This window comes from Alligator sinensis, unplaced genomic scaffold (assembly GCF_000455745.1).
Source record: "Alligator sinensis unplaced genomic scaffold, ASM45574v1 scaffold1469_1, whole genome shotgun sequence".
In the NCBI taxonomy this organism is placed as follows: Eukaryota; Metazoa; Chordata; order Crocodylia; family Alligatoridae; genus Alligator; species Alligator sinensis.
In genome coordinates this window covers 599084-625360 of record NW_005842795.1, presented here as the reverse complement: position 1 = coordinate 625360, position 26277 = coordinate 599084, and the positions used below count along the sequence as shown (strand labels likewise).

At 41.5% G+C, this 26277-nt stretch overlaps 1 protein-coding gene and 1 long non-coding RNA gene across 3 annotated transcripts in view; both read left to right on the top strand.

Annotated features, from left to right (window-relative positions):
- LOC112547906 overlaps window positions 1-14011 on the top strand; it is a 70410-nt gene extending 56399 nt beyond the window's left edge. The window contains exons 1-4 of one of the 2 annotated variants that reach the window (XR_003091686.1): window positions 213-340; window positions 8593-8682; window positions 10671-10773; window positions 13736-14011. This is a non-coding gene — a long non-coding RNA (uncharacterized LOC112547906). Of the gene's footprint in view, window positions 1-212; window positions 341-8592; window positions 8683-10670; window positions 10774-13735 lie in introns of those variants that run through there. The other variant, XR_003091687.1, reaches the window with a different exon arrangement.
- The window catches only part of RAPGEF4 (Rap guanine nucleotide exchange factor 4), a gene marked incomplete at its 5' end in the record, with an annotated part of 261647 nt that overhangs the window by 73578 nt on the left and 161792 nt on the right, over window positions 1-26277 (top strand). The window lies entirely within an intron of this gene.

The following is a 26277-nucleotide window of genomic DNA, read 5'->3' as shown; positions in this document are numbered from 1 at the left end:
TTTAAATAATGGTATTGTTGTTTGAGACCACGTAGCAATTGTTTTACGAAAAAAAAATCTGTGCTACACTTGCTGGCTCTTTAATTTAGATTGCCAATGATATTGCAGAGCCTACTGTCAAAGAAGGTAGGATGCAGAAGCAGGAACATTAGCGCTAATCTGCTGCAAAAAGACTAGATAAATCAGCACAGCTCTCATACATCACTAAGGAGAGAAGCTGATTGCAACTTGACCATGTGCCTGAATAGTCACATCAGCAGCAAGAACAGAGCACGGATAAAAAAACTAAAATGTACCCTTAGGGCTTCTTGCTCTGCTGGACCTATGATAACACATCATTGTAAGTTTAAGCTTTCTTTATTTTTGTTTCTGTGTTGTAATTACAGCATTGGGTATGTTGTTTACAAGCCTGTGTTTTCAGCGTGCACAAATTTAGGGTGAATGTAATGAAGTGTAATACTAAGTAGATAATAGTTTGATACAGTGTACATTTGCGAATTATCTGTACTTTTGGGTTACTATGAGGTTCAGCATACTGCTATATTAGGGATAATTTAAATATTTTACATTTACAGCTTTATTTTTTTCTTACAATAAAGGATTGGGGGGGGGGTTGTATCTCATTTCACCACTATAGTCTCACATTTTAAAAACAACTCAATGTCTAAGCAAGATGCCTTATTCTACTTTTACTGTGTGAGTATTTGTATTGTTTTATTCTTGCTTTCAGGAAAAATGATTATAAAGGATGTTTTCTGTGGACCTTTTTATATACTAGAATTAAGTGAAGATGGTAATTTTCCTCTGATTTTTAAAATTTGTGCAATTGTTTAATTTAACATCACTTGAGCATCTGCAGAGAAAGAAGATGGAGATGACATGGAAACTGAATAAGCATTGATTGCTAGTCTGAAAATTACATTTAAAAAGTTTTTATAGCAAATCTGATTTCAGTTCATTTTTTACAAAATTAGATTATCATATTTAAATACTGGGGCTAAAACATAACAAACAAATGTGTGAAACCATTCCTGGATAGCCCACATTTCCTGCTTTTCCAAATTATAAAGCTGTTGTTGATTGTTGCTCCAAGGAAAATCCTAATGCTAGAATTCAGAGCAGCATGTTTAAATAATGCATGTAGAACTGAAAAGGGAAGATGGAATTTTACTGTTCAGATGCTGAGACTGTGTTTTTGTTTAAAGATAGAGGTATCAACTCTAAAATGTCCAGAAATATAAACTCAGTTTCCAATATGATTTTAGGGAAAGTTGGTATAAAGTACACAATTTTATGAGCCCTAAAAAGGGAAGGCTTGGACATGTTTTTATTTAAAAAAAAAAAAGAAAAAGAAAAAAGTGATTTATTGTAATATTCTACTGGGGGCTTTAGGGAAACCAAGGCACAGAATAGAATAAATGGAACTGGGGGTACAATGCTTCTGAGCCGGGATGCAGTCGAAATGAATTATCTTTTAAAAAGTGGATTATCTTTTATTAATATAAAGTGTGGACCATTGTTTCTGTGACTTAATAAATGATAAACCTTGATCAGTTACAGTGCACCCCGTACCTTTTGTCTCTTGCAGCTGTGCACTGATGAAAGCCTAATCTTTAGAATTCCTGATAAAGTAGATATTAATTGGATATACAAAAGTATTGATTTGTTTTATAATTGATAAGACTACTGCTAAGTATAACAGATGAGGAAATGAAGAAACAGAAAGAGTCTAACTCTGTTATCTAAGACTGGCTGACTGCTTTTTGAAGCAAGTAAAAAAGTTATGGATAGTTACGCAGCTGTTGTCCTCTTCACTTTCAGCACCTACACTATGGAATTTCATGTTGGCTCCCTATTACTTATGCTAGGAAACAGAGTATTTTATTTTGGCTAAGCACTAGGCCAAGTAAAGATGCTGCTTTTGTCAGTGCCTTTATCCAAACTAAGGACAAGAATAGACAAAAGGGAAGTGACATTCTGTAACACAGTGGTAGCTCACTTGTCTTCCCAGAAGGATAAATGGCCAGCAGGGCCAAATGTCAGATCAGGTATAGGTCAATTTGGCAGTTTGTCTTTACATCGCTATATTAACATGCACACAGTTATCCTTGAGTCCTGAGGAGGATTATGGGAGGACAGTAGCTTGAGCAATAGGCACGTGTAATTATAAATAAACTGTACAATGAAGTCTAACTCTGCACAGGATAAAAAACAATGACAATAGGAAATGCAGCAGTTCATCAGTTGTTCTGACCCTTTGTTACTCTCATTCAGTTGCCTCAAATGAGAAGTATTAAAATGTAAACCCTGTGAGTCATGGTACTATATTTTTCTTTGTTGTGTGAGCTAACATATAAACCTATGAAATGGTATAAGAAAAGCATATGTTTATCACCAAGTAAGAAGCAGAATTAAGACCTAATTGAAGATTTTGTAGCGATTATTCTGCAGTTGCAAATTTGGCTTTTGATTAAATAAACTATTTTGTGAAGAGTTTATTCTTTCTTGGAAAATAATTGTTTTGTTTTGGTTGATGAACGGAATGTCTGCAAACCATCCCCATGAGCATGTAGTATGGTTGACACAAAGTTAATAGGAGTTTGAGCCCATCAGTGGCTTTTACAATAGAAATAGAAGTAGTTTGGTTTTGGGCTAAAATATTACAATTAAATATTGTATTTTGTTATTGAGTGTTGAATTTTTATATCAAAATGTCAGAATTTTATTTGGGAGTTGGAGGTAGGGGACACTTTCTAATCAGTTATGGGCAGCATTGCCCCAGAATCTTTTGCATTTAGTTCGGAATTGGGGTGAAACAAAGAACAAATTTTACCTGTGTTTTAGAAATATGACTTTCTATCAATGTTTTGACTTATGATATCAATATACAGTGTGTAGAATATATAGCACTAATGTTGAAAAAGGAGGGAGCCTTATTAGGAAGCATTTCAATACACCCCTTTCCCAGGCTAGTATAATCAGTCCTGATTTATATTAATGGAGCTGGGCTTCTGGTGGTAAAATAAAGCGATCCTACTTCCTGTGACCTATATTCACTTAAACTTCCAGAGATTATTTTGGCTGCTAAAAAGACTGCAGCAATTAGAAGCTTTCATCATTTTTTTTGTATAACCAGACAAAACTTGTTTAAATTTCTGTCAGAATTTATTTTGAATAGCAACACTATATACTCCAACATAGTATACAGTTGTATTCACAATGAGGTTTTAAGACAAATATTGGCCACTGAATGGTTCTAGTAAGTCTCATAACACAAGAAGACTTAAAGTAGAGTCACTAAATCTGCTGCTTTGCACAAAAATATGAATAGCTGATAGGACGTTTCCTTTGCAGATTTCCCTTGCTTCATTTTCTCATCCAAGAGATAGAAAGAGGCTCAGCATTATCAGGAACTTGTGCGTTAGCCAAATTTGACCCTGGAATGAGAGATGCAGCTCCCTTAATCAATGAGAGATGCATCTTTTTCCTTCAGAGCTGCATCTGGTCTATGACTTTTATTATGCTGAGTGTTTGACTGTAAACATTAGGCTATTTCACTAGACTTGCACATGCCTTCATTTCCACTTCCATTTTCAGTCAATACTTAAATGCTTACTCTAAATACAGTTTTGCATACTTTATATAAAGGTGTGGCAATGGACATTATTTATTGCACTTTGAGTGACTCATCAGTGCCAGTTTTAGCATATTAAATTTTCTTTTAATTTGGTATTCAGCCAAATGGTTTGCAAGGCATTTCTGCTCCCATTAAGTTTAATGGAAAAACTCCCCTTGACTACTGTATCACTAGGCTTGGGTCCAGAACCTTAGAGGAACCTGTGCCCCACACAGTATCTCTTGTCAGCAAAAGACTTTAGAGAAAAAGTTTGGCCCCCTGGAAAAAGGTTAGTAAACCCTGGAATTTTGGAACCCATTTTGGTTACACAGCATTTCACATACTTTTCTATGTATAAAAATTCAACAATTTTACTTTGAAATTCAAAAAAGGTCCAAATCCTTGTATCTAGGCCTTGAACTTTATAGGGACTGGTACAAAAAGGTCCCCTGGGGATCTGCCTCTCTGAGTTCCTGAGTTCTAACAGGAAGTATGCACACTACTGTATTGCTTTGAGTGCATCATAATCCTTTGGATATCCAACCAGTCAGCCAACTCTACTAACTAGGAAGGTGGTTGGTAGCAACATGACTTTGCCTAATTTCTGCCTCTTTTTTGGCACTAGGCACTCCCAATGTACTCTTAGGCTAGGGACAGACATTCAAAAAGCCTGAGCCTGAATTGATTCAATCTTTCCAGATTATAGTTTCATAGTTTCATAGTTGGTAGGGTCGGAAGGGACCTGAGCAGATCATCAAGTCCATTAGTCTAACCTGCCTAGGCTGAATCAGTATGTAACCACACAGACATCCCCTCTGGACTGAAAAAAATGCAGGCACAGGCTAGAAGCCAGGGGCTGCTACAGCAACCTTCCCTTCCACAATGCTGAGCTGAGAGGGGTGTGGCCAGGCCCCATCCAGACACTCTGATTAGGGAGGGGTTCTGCCCTCCCCACTGATAATAGATCATTTATCAGCTCTGTTAACAGCATTTAGCACCCCATCTGAAAACAAAGCCTCACTCATTATTTCAAGCTTTTCTTAAACACCTTTTTCCAAAGGAAGGATGCAGGGGCATTACCAGCTAACCTGTTGATTAGCTCCAAAAAGCCCTAAAAAAGCCCACTGTCCTGTCTGTCTTACACAGACAACTCTTAGCATTAGCTAGCATACTACATGCTGGCTACAGTCTGTGCTGTGGGAGAGAGGAGGATCCCTGCTTAAGCAGTGACTGGAGGGCCGGGGGGGTGGGGTGGGAATGGGGCACAGCGAAGCCAGACAGACCCAGCTGTGCCTGCAAGTCTCTGCTGGAGCTGCAGCCAGGGAGTAGAGTGGAGGGGTCTGCTTAGCCCAGAGAGCATGCCAGGATGCTGGGGGAATCTGATTAACTTAAACCAGGAAGGGGTCTGGAACAGACAGTGCATAAACTGGTTTGACCCAAATCAGTTAAGTCTGATACTACATTCAACCAGGTTTATCTCAAACCAGTTTCAGCCATTTTCAAACTGGTTTATGTGCCCTGAATATCTGTTCTGTTATAGGTTTAAACCGGTTTCTGATCACGTAAACCAGTTTATGTGTAATGTCTGTCCCTAGCCGTATAGGAGAGAGAGAGACTACAAGTCTTCCCAGTCATTACATCTTGAAGTTGTGGGAAGCCTCCTTACTGATTCCTCTTTCCTGTCCCTCTTCCCCCTGCCCAACCTGCTGCTCTGCTTTCTGCTCCATGCCCCTGTGCTTCCTACTTGAAATGCTGCTTTGCTTTCTGTTTCTTGCCCTGTGCTTCTTGCCCATTCTGCTGCTTTGCTTTCAGATCCCTGCCTTGCCTGAACCCTCCATGATCTGCAATATGCCACAAGCAGAGGCACATGTGCTGCAGGTTGGCCATCCCTGGTATCATTGTTGTCAACAGTCCCGCATAGCTGAGGATAGTCACTCCAAGTGGTTAAGTAAAGGGTTGTAAATGAAAACGAGTCTGTTGATGGCTAAGAAGGCTGATCCTAGAGCTGCAGATTCTTTGGCAAATGCTGCAGATGGTGCTTAAAGGGAGGGTCAGACCACGGATTTAAGGTTATGGGTATTGGTGATTGGTTATTGTGCTAGATGCTGGAACCAGTGGTAGAAGACTGTGTGACTTGTTTTATGTATGAGGCTGCTGCACATCAGCAACCATACAGATCTTAGTGGAAGAGAAACCTGTTCCCAGTGGCAAGGAGATCCAAGATGACTGGGGTTACTCTTCCACTGCAGAGGATGAGGAGCCTCTTCTGCTATAGACCATGTCTGTTTCCTACATGTCTGTGCAGTGCTTGTCCACACTGTACAATGCTAAGATAAAATACTTGAGAAACAGGGGAAATTAATGCCCAGGCAGAGCTCCATGCAAATAAGACTACACTGTTTTTAGTACCTGAGGTAGGTCAGGTATTTCTGAATTGTAAGCTAAAATACAACAGGTAGATGAGAAAAGAGTTGTCATGCATTAAGGAGAAAACTTAACTCACTACCTGTCACATTGTTAGCTTTTCCTCCTTGGTCCACAGTGTTTTGAGTTTGTTGAACTTCAAGGCATGATGCAAGGTCCTTCAATTCTGGAGATGTGTGTTGGATAAGGCTGAGTAATGTTGCTGTGCCTAGGTACTAGTATTAGGGTTGGGGTTTTTTTCCAGTGCTTTACACTGTAAGAAAATGCAGTGTGACTCGGAGTTGTAAATTTCAGTGCTAGCCCACTTAAGTACCCAGCCAAAGACTTTGGGAACAGTATAAGGTAAAACACCTTCACTGTACTACCATTGCCCAGTTTAAAAAGCACCCACAGATATCTGCATGTATTGTATTGCTGACCCTGGTGAGACTCTTAGGAAAAGAGAATAGACCCAGGATGAGGGCCCTTGATACAGAAGTTCAAGTTTGAAAGATTTCCCAGAAGTCAATATAAATGTTTCTTTTTTTAACTTCTTGCGATAACAAAGGCTAAGGAACAGTCTGGCAACATTGTCCCTGGAGAGAGCAATGAAGGAGGAGGAAGTTAGGGTTGGGGGGGAGGAAGGAAGAGAGAGAGAGAGAAACTTTTTTTTAAAACTTTTGAATCCTTTATTATAAAAATAAGAAAAAAATAAAAGTGCAAAAGTGTGTGGTTCTCCCAGCGACCAAGCATGAAACACTTATCAGTAATGAAAACACTCATATGACCAGAGATTGAAACTCACTTCCTGCAGCAACATTTATGGAGTTATACATTTAGGACTAGCTGTCCATCTTCCATCTTGCATAGTGCCCCCTCCATGGCAAAGCAGGAAACAAATTGGTACACATTTTGTTGTAAGACAAAGTTTCCAAACTCAAATGTGATTCACATCTGGGCCAAGAAGCAGAAGAGTTGGAGGGCTTCATCAGTGTTGGCTCCTGCAAGGTTGTTTCTGTGGCTTTTCAGGGTTGCCATCTTGGCCTGGCCCAGAAGGAAACTGGCGAGGCAGATCATACTCCCTTCTACTGCTCGGTACAGTATAGAGAAATTGTACACAATCTTAGGGAAGTCCAAGTCCAGTGTGCCAGAGAGGATGCTGAGGGCAGCAAAGAGTGGCCACAGTCGGGGACAGTCCAGGAAGGCATAGAAGAGCATCTTCTCTACCTCCTCCCCAAAGAAAGGGTAGGTTGCTGATGCTGCCAGGTCTAGGTGGTGGATAAATGTCCTATGGTCAAGGCCTCATGCAACATCAGCCACTCAAGGTCACCTGTTCTCTTGGTAATGGGTAGCTTGTACGGGGCATGCTAAACAGGGTGGGCTTCCTCTAGTGTCACTACTAGGCACTGCCTCCAGGTCATGTCAGGGTTGCATTTTGACGGTCTCTGTGTACACTGGCTTCCTAGACAGAATCTCAGGGGAGAGCGAGAAAAAAGAAGTGTGATCTTGGAGAAGAACAAGGAAAATATAACCTCTGAGTAATGATGGAAAAATTGAGGGAGTGGTGAATAGTGCTGTTATGGACAATTCTCTTGCAATTTATGTTTAGTGCCAGTCTACTGCTTTGAGCAGTACATTAGCAATACATGAGAACAATGTATTGCTATACAGTATTGGGCCGAGCCTCTATATAAGACGCTAGAAGCGCAGTAGACTAATTCTACTGCACATTAGTGTGTCACAGCAAAAGCCATGCTAATGCACTGATGTGCACTAGAATTAGTCTCCTGTGCATTAGCGTCACCTAAAAGACATGCTCTGGCACTACTACGCAGTAGTACTGATTACAATGCATTAAGTTAGTACCTGTTATTATAGGTCCAATACTCAATAAACCATCATTATGGTGCATTAAGGCACATGTAGATGTGCCCACTGCGGCATTAATATAACATCCTTGAAATAATTCAATAGAGATCTGGACAGTATGTTAAATCCTAAGCCTTTTTTTCTTTTCTTATGAGCTATAAAGTACCTGTTTATCAAAACAAGAAAAAGTTAATTTTTTTATTTGAGGCATTTTTTATCTGCTACTGAAATTGGAGAAACACCTAGGTGGCAAACTTTTCCTCAGACTGACTAGTTTACTATTTTATATCAGATCTTAAAAGATCTACTAAATAGGAATCTGTGTCATTTGAGCTTTTGTTGTTTCTGACGGGAAGGAAGTTAGCCATTCCAGTAACATCCACTCCATCATAAAAAAACCCCAAACCCTACAGACAGTGCCCAGCACAGGAAACTGATAATTGCACACAAATGCATAATTTCCCTGGGCCCCAATAAGCAGCAGTAGAATTGCTAAATTCATTTTACACTGGGATAATACACCAGTGCAGATCTATGTCTTTAATATTAAAGTAATCTGTGGACAGTTCATACATATTTATATCTATTACTGCTCTTTGGTGTAATACACGCATAACACTGATTATTATAGCCAATAAAAAAGTAATCATCTAATTGTTGAAACTGTGTCTTGAAAGAGTTGACAAGTGAAATACCTTTTTCAGTATTTTTCAAGTGTACCTGAGTAACAGAACATTCAGCCACAGAAGGCCAAAATTATGCAGATACGTGTGCACAACCCTTGGGACTTCCAGGTACGTATCTGTGGTTAGATACAGAAATTACACGTAAACCAGTATAAATGATCAAAAACCAGTCTAACCTGGAACAGAGCAGAAGTTCAGTGCACATAGATCAGTTTCAAAATGGTGGAACCTGATTTAAGATAGACCTGGATGAATGTAGTATCAGACTTAACTGATTTAGGTTAAACCGGTCCATCAAACTTTTGTCTCAGATCCTCTCCTGACTCAAGTTACCTCTCAGTCCCCCAGCATCCCAGGATGTTTTGCACCCCCTTGCTAGCCCTTCCTCATGGGACTGGAGGATTGCTGCAGGAGAGATCCCACCACCAAGTGCGGGGAGGGGGGTGCTGTGGAGAGCCTGGCTAATGTGACTTCTCTCCTCAGCCCTGCCCACTGACAGGTGGCTGCTGGGGGGTGGGGTTTGGGAGAGGGTTGGGCTGGCCAATCGGGGGTGGCCTAGCTGCTGGGAGGCACCCTCAGCCTTCTGGCCTCAGTCAGTGCAGTCACCCTGCTTCCCTTCACCAGGGAAGGTTGAATATCTGTTTTGTTCCTTCCTAACCTAACCTAGGACACTGAATAAAGTGTGAAACAGAACGCTTCCCCTTTAGGTTTTTGAACCTCTGTACTTGGCCTCAGTGTAGAACTTGGCCTAATATGTTTTATGATTCAGTAAACAATTTGGAATTGTACACACACATCATCACTGAGTCTGCTTTTTTTAATAGATTATGGAAGCAGCATTTCATATTGCTTATACACGTGCTTTATTGGGGGACTAGATGATGATAATGAGTATTTAAATGCAAAAATGCACTTCAGCTTTCTGTTGACTGCATGCAGTCTTTCCCCCTCATTTGTTGCTGGTCTTTGGAAGAATTACCAGATTGAGTCTTAATCAAATAGACTGTTCTTCAGTATAGTCATTTTCTTGGAAAGAGAATATCCAGGGGCTGGATCTGAAAGGTTGGGGTTTTTTTTGTAATTTAAGTAAACAAACATGAGAATAACAGCCAAGAATTTAGGAAGAGTTAATTGCCAAAGTCAGTGAGGAATGATGTGCTGTCATATCCACAAGGCCACTGGTGAAAACTTGCAATATGAGTATAATAGGTGGAGAATAAGAAATCATACTGTGAAAATACCATGTCCAGGACCAAGACAGTTAACAAACATTTCTTTTAAAATTAAGCCCAGAACCTGTTAGTACATATACAGCAATTGTTACAATGCAGATTTTCTTTTGAATTAAATATTTATGGCTGCTTTTGAGCAGCCATCAGTGTAGCTGTGATGGTAGTGGTGGCAGCTGGAAATATTTTGAAACAATGAGATTGAGGTCAATGTGAACCATCCAGTTTCAAGAAAAGTAGAAACACTGAAAGAATAGAAAGCTGTTAATGCAATATATCTCCCATTTCAACTACTTAGAGCGAGTGATCAAAAGCATGGGTTTATTTGAGTTTGTTCCAAATCTGAGAGCATTTTTTCTCATTGACTGCATATTCCCTAGGGCACTGATACCATTTTCTACCTAAATATTATGTTCCCAACACACTGGGGTTTTATTCACATGTACACTGTCACCCAATTTTAAAAAAAATCTCTGCAGAAAGGGTTATTATTTATTTATTTATTTATTATTGATGCAAAGTAGATTAGAACATCTAGGATTAATGAGCAGCTGGGAGGAGTTGACTGCCTAAGGCACAGCCAAGGGATATTAATTTCAACCAGTCATTAATCCCAAGAGATGCCCCCATGCTATGCCCATGCTAGCATCATTGTTATTATAAGGCAACTGGAAAAACTAACAGGTTTATAGAATTTGGTGAGTGATGTTGTTCCTATGATGATTACACACATTTCTAAATGCCCATCCCTGTAGTGTCTAATACAGTTTTAGCTGATGTGCTTGGTGCATGTCTAGAGTGTTAAAAGCCCTATACATTACTCATTTAGAAGGTCTGAATGACATTTAATATTCCATTCCATTCTAGACTTTTAAGAAACCTTGCAGAATATTCCATCTTATCTGAAGGATGTCTGTTGTTGTCAGTCCTGAGCAAAAAACCCCCAATTTGAAAGCGGTAGCCCATAAAGGTAAATACACCATACCAGCGAATTGCCTGTCAAGAATGACCAGGGAGACAGGCGGGAGCCGAGCATCGTCCTCCATCATCCCGCACTGCTGTCACCTCCCAGGAGCATATGGGGGGGGGGCAGGGAGCTTGCATGCAGTGACTGTCGGCGCCCCCCACCACCCCACATTCCTACTGCTCTGTCAGGCTGTGCACCACCCCCACCCACTGGCCACCACTGCCACCCACTGCCCCATGCTGCCACCACTCTGTGTCCAGCCCTGCTTTATTCCCAGAGAGGCAGCAGCATGGGGCAGTGGGGGGTGGCATTGGCCACCACTTTCAATTTTCCCCAGGCGTGGGGGAGGGAGAAAGTTTGCATGCGGCAGCGGCTTCCACTGCCACCCAGCACCCCACGCTGCCACTGCTTCGCATCCATCCCTGTGCTGCCACCCCCATCCCTGCCGTTGCCATCTGGCCTCGCCCCCCAACTCCGTCCCCTCCATCTCCCTTCTCTTATACCCCATGCCACTTCTGCCTCCAAGGAGTTTGGAGATTGGCTGGGAGTCTACTGGAATTGGCATCAATCTCCTGGTGACTATTGAAAGCAATCAAGGAGATTGATATTGTGAATGGGTTGAATAGTACAATTAATGACATTACATCTTGTTGGGGAAAAAAATCTCCCAGAATAGCTTCAGTCAGAATTGACTCTGACAGCCCTAAGCCTGGATAAGGGCTAGAGTCAGACCCATAGCAGCTGCCTGTCCCCTACTTCACTTGCCCTCTGCAACTCTTGCTCCCTCTCTGTCCCCTTCCTCTCCCTTACTGTCAGTGCAGCTCAGTGCAGCTTGGGCTGAACTCCCTCTTGGGCCCAGAGCAAAGAGAAACTCCATCCCTTGCCTGGCCATTCAGCAGCGCACTGCTGCATGGCTGGAGTGGCTGCTCTTCCACATGCTGTAGTCTGGTAGGAAACAGAGCCTGAGCAGCATCTGACAGTAAGGGGGAAGGGATGGAAAGAGAACGAGAATGTGAGGAGTAGAGGGAAGGAAGAAGCAAAGATTGTGGTGTGAGGGGGGGAGGGGCAGAGGCTGTGGGGAGTTGGAGAGGAGGGGCAGAATCCAGATTCTGTACCTGGAAAATTATATAAAAGTAATATTTTTTCCATATATAGAATCTAAATGGGGGGGCGGGCATCTTAAATTTGGGGCTGACTTAGATTTGAGTAAATGCAGTACTTCAAGGACCATTTGAGCACAAAAGACACACAACCTCTATGGGAGTTGTTTCCAGGGAGTCAAAGACACTTACCTATGGCTTAAGTTGCTTCTCCAGTAAAGGCATAATAATCCTTCTGTTTTAGCATGTTTTATGGGCACTGGCATATATACCTGAGATTCACAGTGGGAAGAGTGATTGATTGACTAATGTTTGAACATCATTTTGAAAATGCAGTGAGGCTAAGTATTATTAGTGCTCATGTTATCCACAACTGAAATGCAACCACCTCTGGGGTGAAATATGACATCTATTTAAGACCACAAAACCACAGAACAGTACTATACAATAATTCAGTGCAGGAAGTGTAACATACTGTATTCAGCTGAAGATGTTGAGTTAACCAATTTAGAATTTGTCTGGGACACACGGTAAACTATTCTGAGAAGAGAAAATTGAAGAGGGTAGCCACGGTTATAATATATAATCCCCACTGGTGGTCAAGACATAGTTTATATATCTGAGTTGAAAAATTCACCTTCAGCACTATGCTGACCACTAAAACCATGATTAGGTTGTTTCAGTGCTGATTTAGAAGGAAGGGTTTTACCCAGTCATAACCACTTCCTACTATGCTCTGATGATTCATTGCTGACCTAGTGAGACAGTGTTTAGCTTATGAGATCAAAGTGCATCAAAACAGAGGGTGTTACATCTGCAAGTTTAAGAACAAATCCTCAGGCAAGCATTTAGGTACAACAGTGATAGAAGAGATGTCATGATAGGCTGAGCTTGACACAAGCATCTTCTAAAATATCTTTACAAGTGGATTGCCACTTAGAATTTGACAATTTTGGGGGTCTGGATGGAAGTACATTTATGCTTCTTATTGCTGTAGATGGAGCTCCCATTTTCATTAGTGATGTCTCCCTATGCCTAAATAAGACTAAGCATAGAGCTTGTAAACTAGGGCCAAGCTACAGAAAAATATTTTGAATGCTGTCTAGAAAGGTCAATTTTAGAGAACTCTGCTCTTAATTTAGTATACGTTGCAAACATAAGGTTGTATCTTAGCATTACAGGTCTTTCTTTGGTAAAATATAGAGTTTTCTAAAGTAGATTTATCTAGAATACATTAAAATATTTATTCCATATTTGGAACTAACTGCTGTCACTGAAATCAGTTCAAGATTGTTCAAAATCATAATGTGGAAAATAGAAGATCAGGAATTTATTTAGCATTCCTGAAGTCATATTTTCCCTTCCATTCTTCCCTTTTCCAGTTCCTTTTCCATTCCAGACAGGCCCATACTATGTGTAAACCTGCTGTCTTTCATTCATTCATGCCTGCTTTGTATTTGGGCTGCTCCAGACTTGTCTCAAAGTTGGATGGCAGATGAGAGTGTAAAAAAGTAAATGACAGCTAGACAGGGATGTGTTGGGGCATGGGTCAGGCTCATCATTATAGAAGAGGTGGAGTTTAGTGTATTGGATTCACAAGCAGCTTGAAGTACTAGTAACCAAAGCGTCACTGAACAACTGTTTTAGATCAACCTAAGGATGATAGTGACCCCGAGCTTCATGTTTTCAGTGTTCTACAGAGGCACTAGTACCTATATTTCTAAAACAACAGATCACTTCAGTTTTGAATGTTGATTTATTATTGTTCTAATATGCCTGGTTTGAGTTTCCTCTTTCTTTGAAAGGATTTTTTTTTCCAAATATTTTTTTTAAAACTTCCTTCCTGATGTTTGTCTTTTTTCCAGATTCCAAAATTAGAACAAGTCACATTTCCTCATGGGACTTCTGGTGCCAGGAGATACTGAGCTTTTGCAGCCCCTAGTCTGAAGGTGCCTGCGCCGGTGGATGACCTGCGCTGTCACACATGCTAGCTGTCCCTAAATTTGACAATGGCAAACTTTAAAAAGCTAATGCATGTCCTGCCTCTACCATCCCACCTCCCCACCAAATTGCCATGTATACATTTGAATCTTGCAAAATATTGATGAATCTTATTTGTTTAAGATTTGCTTAATCCATAACTTGCTTGCTGTTTATTTATTTAGCATGCTAACTGTTAAATCAAGCAAAGGCTTTCAAAGAATGGGTTTGTCAAAGCGAACATATCTTCCTCCAAGGGTTCCAAGGACCAGTGTTTGATTAAAAAGTGACAGCAGCATTAAAATGGGTGACCTGTGTCTGTCTTTTTGTAAAAGACTATCTGATGAACTTGTAGGTGTCCTAGCTTTTAACTAGTGAGTTGTTTTGTGTCTGTTGTGGGGGGCGGCGTTCCTGGGAAGAACAGGGAATTATTTGATCATTTAATAAATTCATTATTATTTCTATAAAGATGATGTCAAGATTACAAAGTTTCAAACATTTAAATTTGGGGAAAAGTAAGTTTGACCCGTGCACGGTTTGATTTAAAAATGTATCCCTATTAATGGCAAAAACCCAGACATTGGCTTAGAATCCCAGTTCCTGAGCCAGACAAGCCAACATCAAAAACAGGATGCTGGGTGAGTGCTGATCTTAGTTATGAATGTACACATGCTATAAGCATACAGATATTGCACCATCCCTCTGCTCTGTTTGACTACTCTTTTCTTTATGAACTCCTGTGTACTGAAACTGATAAAATCTGCTCTCAAAAGAGCTCAAAGACCAAAATTCTTGTCTGCTTTAATACTTTGATAGCTCACAAGGACAAAGCAGCCTTACAGAGAACCCTAACATAGACTGCACATCCAGGGAAAATGATAAGTTATATTGTTGGCTTCTATTGGCGTGATCTTCCAACCTTCTAGAGAGACTGATGGTGGTATGGATTTAGATACCAGGGCACTAAAACAAAAGTCTAATTAGAATCTATTCACCTCCATTTAACTTGTATATCCAATTAGTATTAATAGTTTGTGTGTGTGTGTGTGTGTGTGTGTATGTATGTGTATCTATTATATTTATGCACACATAATATATATGGGATAACATACTGGGCCCTGTTTTACTATTCTGGCTCATGCAAGTAATCCTGGCTTAATGAAGCTAAGATTACTTGTAGGAGTAAGGGTTAAGAAGTGAGCCCTACAGTTGTATTGTGTGATAGAGCAGGTCAGTTTGGGGCTCATTAGCCTTCCAAGTGTCTTTTGGGTCATTTTCTTTCCTGACTATATTTCTACTATTGACTTGATAATTGATATAAATCAAAGTGGATGGTCTAAAGCTGAAGTACAGCTGCCATTTCTTCGATGGTCGTGTTCCAAAACTGAAGTGCTTCATAGAAGTGACTTCTTTGATCTCTGGGAAGAAAGGAGACAATCTACATTCCTTATACATGCCCCATGAGGAGGCCAAGGAATGGTAATACCAACTGCAGTTTGAGACACTTACGTTTTCTGTGAGCTGGAGGATAGACAATGGGACGTAGATGACTAAGTTTGTGCATTCATGTGTATAAAATCAGTGAAATTGAGACATTTCGTGCATATTCAAAGTAGACAGGAGAGTCAACTATTTCCTTTGCTATTCTATCAGTGGCAAAATAGATTTTCTTCTAATAGAATGAAAGATCATTCAATCAGCAAATTATTGTTTAAATTGAGTAATAGTCACCAACTCCATCTTGCAGCCCTGGAATTACTTTTTCTTTTCCTGGCTTTTACTAATTAAATTGTTTCAATGAGATACTCTGCAATGCTACATGCTGCAGAAGAGACCTGCTTTTTAAAACCTGGGTAACAGTGAACTATTTAGATTTCTGAACATTTTTGGCACTGAAAAAATGTTCATGTGAATAGTTTACATGTTGTAAAAAACAAAACCCTCCCACACACATGCACACATATAACATGAGAGCACTAAACTAGGTTGTGTTACCATGTACTGTTTTTGAAAACATTATATGTTGCATTTATTAATTACCCAGCAGTGTACATACATATACAGTTCTACATGAAAGTAAGACAGTGGGCAAATTCAGAGGTAGTATGTAAGGACATTCTAGGGAGATACAAGGGAGTTTTAATTTATACTTTCTATTGTTCTTTCTCTATATAAATTATTCCTGTTAAGACTCTAAGAGCAACTTACCAGTGTTGCACATCAGTACTGAATTTGTCCAACTTCCACACTGCAAAGAGTATTCAGGCTAAGTTAAGAAATGATAAGCTAATGGGTGATAAACTTTGAGGGGAGGGAGGACTGAGCGCAAGTGTTAGTAGTTGCATAGCTGGTGAGTTACTAACATTTGAAGGGTAAGCAAGGTTTGTTTTTCTCAAACTGTATCTGAAAGGAAACCACGAGTTTGGAAGTTTTACTGAAGAAGCTCCCCTCTGTGGTGGAGAAGGAGGTATTTTTGTAAATTAACTTATATTTTCACTTCAGATTTTGTTGCTAGGAGATTCTATTGTTAGACTTCTTAAATAATCTATTCACTATTGTAATGACCTTCTCTAGCTAACACTCTGTATACAGTGTCCAAGCATTTGTCCCAGAGCAGTCAGTCTCCTAGACGCACCACCCCCCTGAATCTAACCAGCAGCTGCTGATGGATGCTCTTACACCTTGTAATGCACACCTACATACAGCCAGTATGTTTTCTAGCAATGCTTTCAAGGTTTGCTTGAAACTCATCTAGAGGTTGGCAAAAAGGCTTTTAATCTCAGGTTACTTTAGTGTTAGTAACAAAATCCCAAACCAGGTAAGTTGAGTTTCCTCTTTTCTGCAATAGATTTTGGTCCTCCTGGAAATTTAAAGGGTTGACTTTTATGCTGTTGAATTAAAGCCAGATATACAACAGAGTGTCTAGTGATGTGAAGCACTGATAATTTTAGTTCATCCTTGGTAGCATATGAGATGTACTTTTGTAATGTTGGAAAATATATAAACCCAGGTTTTGAAATACAGGTGGTTCAGAGGGGCTAAACCCCCTATAAGAGCTAAGAACCCCCATTAGGCAAGAGCCCCTGGGCCACCCTGCGCTTTTCTAAGTAGCTCAGGTGGTGGCTCCTTTCGGCTTCCACCACCGCAGACCCCTCCACCCCCAAGAGTTGGAGTGTAATTCGAACCCTGCATAAACTCGTTGACAAAACTCAATGAAAGTATATCCGGAATAAAATACACTATAGAATAAAGTATAGCAATGCAGTTGGGAAGGAACAAAATGGCCTGAAAGCACTGGCTTAGGAATCTGGATAGAATTAGTTTTCCATCAGGATGGAGTCATCACATACGGTAAGATGTAGCACCTCCTTAATGTTCTTGGGCAGACTTGCCTCTGTGTGCAGAACTTTTGAACCTAGATTTGCAGCCAGTCATATCAGGTTTCTCTGACTTCACTGCAGTTTACCCAGTAATAGGAAAAGTCTCCCCGACTGAAGAGCCTAGCTGTCTCCTGCTTTCAAGAGTTCCTGAGGTTTGCTTCCTATTTTTCTTCAGAGGGTCAGTTTGCCTTTAAATCATTCTCTTATTTTCCAAAGTGATAATTGTTTGGTAGATGAGAATCAGAATGAAGATACAGCTATCCTTTATGGTCCAGGTTGGGGTGGAGGGGTGGGTTTTCTTTGTTTGTTTTAATTCTCAGATTTGGGTCAGCTTTACTCCCCTTGGTTTCTGGATGTTGATGACCATTTTGCAAATTTCAAAATCACTTCCAGTAAGATTTTCAAAAAGGTCTAGGCCCGATTTTCAGTGTCTGATGGTGCCTTATGAATGATGAAGGAGCTAGGGACAGTGACAGAATATGTCTTATTGCCCCCTGTTGGTTACTCACGAGATTACTAACAAAAGATCCAAGCAGTGAATCCCCAGGTGTTTTAAGCATCAGTAAATGAGTAACAGCCCAGCTTAGCCCTTTAAGTTTTAGGTCTCTAGGCACATTCCCAGAATAAAGAATGTGTGTGTAGCACTTCCTTTTGAGTGCTGGTACACACTGTATCACTGTTTTCCCTAAGACTCCTCCACCTCTGACCCTTTCCCAGAATCCCTCTGAATCTCCTGCTCCAGTTTGCCTGATCAGGAGGCACATAATAGTAATAAGCAAACAGACATACAAAGATACACCTGGACTTTGCACGCTGTTTCTGAACACAACATTGCTTTACTTATCAGACAAGGAGGTTATAGTTAACTGAAAAAAGAAAAGAAAAAAAATCCACCCCGCGCACACCCCTTTCTCTACCTTGCCTTGCTCATGGGAGTTTCTTGATTGGCAGTGGGGTAGGAGGGGCACCTGTGTTCTGGCATTCGGGGGCTGGGGGGTTACCTTTGCCTGACTGGGATGTTTCATCTCTGCAGGCTGTTTCACCTTTGCTTGAAGGGCTAAAAATGGGTGAAAGAACAAAGGTCTCACCTGATCATTCCCATCAAGTGGTTACAGACTGCTGCTAGCTGGTACATGCTATGCTTATACCCATCTGCCCCTGCCACCAAAATTTTTGGCAGCAGACAGCAGCTTCAACTTCCCAGCTGATAGAACCCAGGCACCCCTGGCTGCTCTGGTGGGGGACTCTGCATGGCTTTGCTTAGCAGCTCTGCTGCCAGAAGTACACTCTTACAACACACAAGCTGCTGACTTGGGAGCTGAAGGCACAAGAGTGTCTATATACAACTTCAGCCAACTGCTAATGCTTCTGGTAAAAGGGAGAGTTTGCTGCCACTCAAAATTCCTCCAGGAAAGTTCTGTAATGTAATGTAGACTAGGCCTCCATTCTCCTTAGTGGGAGGCAGGTTTTGTTTAGGATATTTATATTTGGAGAGAGGACTATCTCTGTTTAACAGTCTTCTGAGCTAAGTACAGACAGTCAAAAACCCTGAGGGTTTGGCTGACAGTCAAAAACCCTGAGGCTTTGCAGGTTAATCTAAGCTGCACAAATTAAATTGAAACAGAAGTGAACAGACATTTACCTTTGATTCAGGAAATGCAGCCACATGCCTGCTGTGGATCAGGCCAGAAGCTGGGGGGTGCTAGAGCATGGCTCTCTGGCTGTGTATTCACTTCCTCTTCCTGCTTCCCCCAAGGTCTCTGTGATTTGCAGTCCATAATTACAGCCACAGGACTCTGCAGGGTTGCTCATCACTTCTTCCTGCTTCCAGAAATGGAATCCTCCTGGGAATCCTCTGGGATCTGTAGTCCACAGTTGCAGCCAGAAATAAGTTTGAGTAGGGTAGGGGTGTATAACCTCTTTCTCTTGCCTCAACCCCAGTCATGGTTTACCATGGGGGGGGTGGAGACAGGCCCTCCCCTGTAGACTGGGCTGCATCCCCTGCCGGACTTGCCCCCTGCCATCCCTTTGACAGCCAGCCCTCACTGCTCCAGCTAGAAAGTAGAGGGGTATGGCTAGCCCTGCTGTCTGGAGCAGACAGCACAGCACAGCCCAAGGCTGGAAAGCATGCTGGGATGCTGGGGGACTGTGATTTAACTTGAAAAAGGAAGGGGTCTGGGACAGAAGTTTCATAAACTGGTTTGAAATCAGTTCAGTCTGATACTACATTCAGCCGGGTTTATCTTAAACCAGTTTCAGCCATTTTGAAACCAGTTTATGTGTAACTTCTGTCCCCAGCTCTATTGTTCAGTCTATGCTACCACCTTTCAGAGTTTCAGGCCAAGGAGGAGATGAAAACAAGAAGCTAATAGACCAGGATTCTCAACCAGGCTGCCACAGTGCTCTTGGGGGCTGAGAGATTCTTTGATGCATGCCACAGGAGGTGTGAAGAGATAAGCAGATAAGGGCAGGCTCAAGTTTTCCCTTCCTGGCTACTTCCCATGTCCCCTGAAGGTAAGCACTGTAATAAAGAAATTAGTTTTTGAAATGGGGTGCTGCTCAGTTCACAGAAGTTACGGAGCAGCACCTTGAGTCTAAAAATATTGAGAGCCACTGTAATATATTGTACACCCAAAGTAGATCTGACAGCTCCCTCCCACAGAATTCATAAATTGCACAGACAGATTCCTCAGATTGTCACAAGTATTTTTTTTTCAGGCATTTTCAATAATGCTTGGGAAATAATAGTTGCTGCAAATGCCCAAGTACATTAGAAAAACTGACGCTAAATGAGTTAGGTTATATTTCCACCTCATTGCCAGTGAGCAGACTCTTGCAAGTAAACCATGCCCACCCGCACCTACTTGCATGTGTCAAACCCCAAAACACAGCTGTAAAGCTGTGCTGGAACTGGAGTTAGTGAGCTGGACAGTGGTCACAGGGCGTGTCCCTGAGCGGCTTCAGTGCCACGTTCCTAGAATTGGTGCATGCAAGTGGGAGAGGGTGGATGGGTGGAGGGTTGAGTATCAGACATGTAGATGTCTCCCAAGTACCTACATCGGTTTTGAAAATGGGCTTATGTTCCTAAATCATTCAAGTGCTTTGGGAGCCTTTACCTTTTATGATTGTTAGTTAGTTACATGTGGAAGATTATTTTGTGGCAAATTATTTTTGTGTAGGCTGTTACTCAAAATATTTACATTAGGATGCATGAACTGCTTCCAGGTTTCTCTTGACATTTTACATTTAATGCAGAGAAGCAGATTGAGGCTAATCATTCAGTGTTTGATGGAAAGCCCCATCACTCAGTGCTCTGTATCTATACTGTAATCAAATCCCACACACTGTATTATAATCCGCTAAAAAATCTGCTAATCTTTCATCTAATATTTAAGGTTTTATAGCAGTGCTGCAGAGCCTTTTCCATATAGAAGGATTTTCAGCTATTTTTTCTGCGCCTCTGATAGGATTTGTTTCTCTCTACAGTGCCAGATGTTGTAGGTAAAACAGAAAATTATATAGTGTCATCTTGCTTATTTTGCAGGAAAAAAAGAATCCCACTTTTGAAACCTGGCTGGACAAGGGATAAATTTACAGAGGCAGGTGAAGTGTGTGAGATGGGAACAGTTAAAATAAAGCTTTCCTAAATATGGCAACGAATACAAATACAAATGAAATTAATGTCAGTACATGGTATACATTAAAGTGAATGCACTGAATATATAATCATATAGATATATATGTTTTTTTTTCTTGTAAGATAATCAAATGACTACCTCTCTTTTACTGCCACTGATACGTATCTTGGTGGAGTTCTAATGATGTGTATTTAAAAAGAGATCATTTCAGTTATGTATTAGAGTGTTTTCTTGTCTGTTCCTTAAGAAATGCAGTTTAGAATTAGCCCTTTACCCTAAGATTTTGGAGCACTTTACTTATAGAAAAATTAAGTCCAAGGTAATGATAAAGAGTCAGGCTTTCATCAAGCATTTGTTCCATTCAAGATCCTCAGTGGAAGAACTTATGGTGTGTTGAGGGAAATACAAGGAGGAGGAACGCTGTTCATTGTCTGTTTTGGGAAAGTTATTTTAATCAGACAACTTCATTGCAGTGTAAAACCATTTAAATCAATGGCATTGTACTGGGATGTATTTGGCCTGATACATTGCTTAGTTTCAGCTTGTGTCATGAACCCAGGTCACAGGCACAGAAAATCATAAATCCAATTAAACACTTAATTCACAGAGCTATTATACATTGACTGTGGAACTAGAACCCAAGGGAGACCTACCTCTCATCCATCCATTCTAACTAGGAAACAGAATTCCCCTGTATCTGGCACAAGAGGAAAACCTAGATATTACGTGTCCAGTATGTGGATTACATTCTTATTAGTGAGCAAAATATAACAAGGATCATTGAGAATCTACAAAGTATAAAACCTTATTAGCTCTGAGAATACCTGATGAAACCTTGTAGATTGGAAGGTTTTTGGAGGACTTCAGCTATCTTTAACAATGAAATTGTGGGGGGGGGGGGGTGTGCGTGTGTGTGTGTGTGTGTACATAAGTTTTGCTAAGATGTGTGCAGTTTAGGCTTATGTTAGCTATGATACTGTATGGCAAGCATTTCTGACATGATCAGTTCTTCTTTAAAGTAGAAGCTGAAGAAACATTCTAATAATTTATTTCTTCCTCAATTAAAAACTGGCTTCAGATGTGGTGTAGCCCAGGGTCACCTTCTAATAGAACTATACAGCTTTTTTTTTCCCAAACTGTAATCACTTTTCTTACAAGAACTCATAGAAAGTGCTTGCAAGTATCTTAAATTAAGAGAAGCTCCAGTTCATCCTCTTACACAAGTTTTCTTTTTCTTAAACATAGTCAAAGGGACACAGGAACATTTTACACAGCTATGATGTGTAAAAAGAGGAGTATATATCTATATATATTCTAATATTATAAAAGCCTACGTCTGGTTGTCTGTCTGTAATGTTTTATTCATGCTCTGATTGGCTGACATGGCTGCAGCAGCAGCTGGGGGAGGGAAGGAGAAGGCCTCCTCCCCCCATTGGGCCTGGGCCCATTCATTTCTTACCCCATGCCCCACTCTTGGCATCAGCGGTGACAATGGGGCCAAGGGAGGAGTGGACCTGGCCCCGATGTGGGGGGCGGGGGCAGGAAAAGTCCGAGCTGGAGGAAAAGCCGGACTGCCATGGCAGTGGGGGGAGTGGGCCCAGACCCCAAGGAGCAGGAGGGAAGGGGCAGCAGGATTGGATGGGGGGGGGGGGGGGGGGGATCCCCGGCCGGGCCCCCGCCCCCCCCCCCCGTCATTCTTGGTGAGCCCGTGGCTAGTGTGTGTGTGTGTGTGTGTGTGTGTGTGTGTGTGTAATGTCAGGGCTCTTTTATTATCCATTGCTTAGTTCCACAGTTCCTAGGTCTTTTATTTAAATTTCATAATACAATAGTTCAATGAAATATAAGGATAAAGCATCCATTTAGTTTCACCAGAACTGCTGCTCCAACAAAGAAGCATGGATCTACATAATTCAGTTCAATGTCTTGATATTGATTCTGTTTAGTTGCTTAGAACAGTTTCTCTACCCATCACCATGTCCCTCTCTTACCATTATGCTCTTCAGAGGAACATCTTCCCTTCCAAATCAAAGGCTCATTTGCTATAATTGGGCTGACCTATCTATGGCTTGATTCACCTTTCTGTTATTCAAACTGTATGTCACTGGCTCTGCTGAAAAGAAGTAATGCTGATATAAACTAGAGTAGCACACCAGTAAATCAGGCCCTTATTTTCTACCGTCTGGTGAAGCAGGCTTGTTCTGGTAATTTAGGTTGTACTGTTTGATTTATTTAATTTCCATTACTTTTCAGTGCTCACTGCTTTGTTGAAGTAGCAGCAATTTCATTTTTTCATAAGACGACTTGTTTTTATCCTTGCCACTGTTAACAAGTTGTTTGCAATACAATACCTGACTGCACCACTACCTTGTCAACATGCCATCCTTACTCACTACCTATTTCTCCTCATTTAAATGAACAGGCATATCTAAGCTGTTGTCCCTGGCACTCAGGTTAGTCAGTAGCATCTTTCATAAATAAGTCGACCTCCCAATTTATTGTGATCTTACATTCTTAATACCTACTGGGTTGTTTAAGCTTTGCTCACCTATTAATGATGCTAAAATCCTTGTGATTCAGCCACCAGGCCAGGGAGGGTGTTGTGTATAAGTCCTTTATTCTGTGCTCTTAAACCAGTATCAGCAACATTTACAACTTTTCAGGGAGCTTGATAGCTGCCAGCTTTTGGAACATACTGGGTATGTCTACACATACATTTATGCCGACTTAAATTTACTGTGCAGTAAGTGGGAATAGGCTGATATCTACACATGCAGGAGTTAAGGCACATTAATGCTGTGTGTAGACTGACTTGGGATGAAAGTTAGTCCCAAGTCAGTCCATACACACAGTGTTACTATACAGAAAGGCATCTATACACCAAATTAGTTACTGCAGTAATCAGTAGGGCTGTGTGAAGCTTCGGTCCCTGATTCCTTGGCCTTTTTTTTTTCACACACCAGAAGTGTGTGAGTGATGGTGTCTAAGATAAACTGATGCTATTTTGATGCATGCTGGATAAAAATAGGCCAACAAATTCTGGAAGGGAGGAGGTGGTTACTTGCATCCCTCAATTGCTTGTCAAACTCCCTGCTGGCTTGAGTGGTATGATGAACAGTCAAGAACTTGCTCTCCTGGAAACTTAAAACACATCTGTGTTTTAAGTGGAGGGCTCCTGAAGAAGTAAGGGCCAGTGGCAAAATGAATTCGACTGGTATTGATGCATACACTGAAAGGTGGAGTCATGTACACCTGAGGAATATAAGATGACCTGTGGATTCTTGAAGGAATGTAAGACCTGATCAGTTTTACAGCTGGAAGTTCACTCTTGCCTGGATCTCATTAGGGAGTCTAGAACCCTAGCACCAAAGGACTTTCTTGGCTAGGGACAGAAATTATACACAAACCAGTATAAGTGATTGGAAACCGGTTCAAACCTGTAACACAACAGAAGTTCAGCACACATAAATTGCTTTCAAAGAGTCCAAAGCCAGTGTAAGATAGGCATGGATGGATGTAGTATCAGACTTAAGTGATTTACATTAAATTGGCCTATGGAACTTCTGTTCCAGATCCCCTCCTGACTCAGATTAGGGCACAGTCCTTGGGCATTCCAGGTGCCTTTGTGGAAGGCATACTGGAACACAGCTTGCTGCTCTATCCCAGTGCCTAGCTGGTAGGGCTGTGTGAAACTTCAGTTCCTGATTTGATTTGGCAGAGATTCAGCTACCAAATCAGGCCAAATCTTTGAATCTGAATCGAATCAGAGGACCCTTTAATCTCTCCAAATCAAACCGGAACCCTCTGAATCAATTCGGAGAGATTTGGAAAGATTTAGCAATTTGGACATAGACACAACTTTAAATGTTTTTTCTACATACCTCTAGGTGGCTGTGAATGCTGTGATGTGGGGGTACATGGAGTGTCCCACAAAAACATGGGGGGCTCCCTAGCTCACTCGTCAGCAGACCCAGAAGTGGACCAGAAGCACTTCCAGTCCACTTCCGGGTCTGCTTGGGAGTGCGCTGAGGGCCCCCTACACCTCTGCCCGGCTCAGTGACTGGTGCCTCCTGGATCCGGGGGGAGGGGGGCACCCAGGGTCCCCCCCGCAGCTGATTGCTGAGCCCGTGGGGCACGGGCCTCCCCCTGCTTGCTCCCCAGCATACCTGGAAGTGGACTGGAAATACTTCCGGTCTACTTCTGGGTTCGCCACCGAGCATGTGGGATGCTCTTGTGGAACGCTCCATGCACTCCTGTGGGATGCTCCATGCACAGCAGCATCACAGCATTCACAAGCCACACTGGTGCTTCAAGGTATATAGAAAAAACATCTAAAGCTGTGTCTATGTCTCAGGGACAGTGATCCAAATCGAATCAGGGACAGTGATCCAAATCAACGAATTGAATCACCGTCCCCAATTTAGGCTGAATCCGAATCGAATAGGGTCCACTTTGCATACCCCTACTAATCAGGTCCATGATGCAGGTATCAAATTTATGTTCAAGTCAGTGTAAGTTGCCATATTTACTGCACAGTACAGGCATGCATTCACTGTCAGGGTAACCAGGATCTGGAACCAACTTCCTAAGGAAGTGGTCCTCGCTCCTACCTTGGGTAAATTCAAAAAGAGGTTGGATGAACACCTGTCTGGGGTCGTGTGATCCCAGCATGTGCTCCAACCAGTGGTGGGGGGTTAGACTGGATGATCTATTCAGGTCCCTTCTGACCCCTAACTACTATGAAACTATGAAATGTTGAACTCCAGGCCCTAGACAGACCCCAGTGGGACTTCTCTTGAAACCTCCTGCCATTCTGACATGGACCTGTTAATAATTACCTTTTGTTTGCTGCTATTGAGCCAGTTATCTATCCACCTTGCAGAAATTTGATCTAGTCTACATGTCTCCCATTTGTTGATGAGAAGGTCATGCAGGACCTTGTCAAAAACCTTGCTGAAGTCTAGATACAGAATTAGCAGAGATGACAGTAATTTCTGACATTTTTATGTAGTGCCTTTCTTCTAGAACAGAGGACTGTGCAATACTGGAATAAAAAGCTCTATCCACAGAAGTGAATAAAAAACAGAAATAACTGGCCAGATGGAAAAGAAGGATTAGGCTACTAAAACAGGACTTAGGTGGACTGTAATCAAAACTGTGTATCTAATCTCTCTGCTCAGTGGCCTCCTATACCTGGTGGTGCCTAATTCACTAGAGATCTTCCTCTTTGACCTAAAAAGTTCTCTATGTATCTCCAGTTCTGTCCATAGAACTGGTGTGGGTTAAGCAACTAAGTGCCTAACTCCTGCCATTGGCAGGTGCATGTGCACCCCCTGAGATTGGCCATGAACCCCCTGGAAGCGCCAGCCGCAAAACTGGAAGTCCCAGCAGAAGTGCACTTCCCGTTTTGCT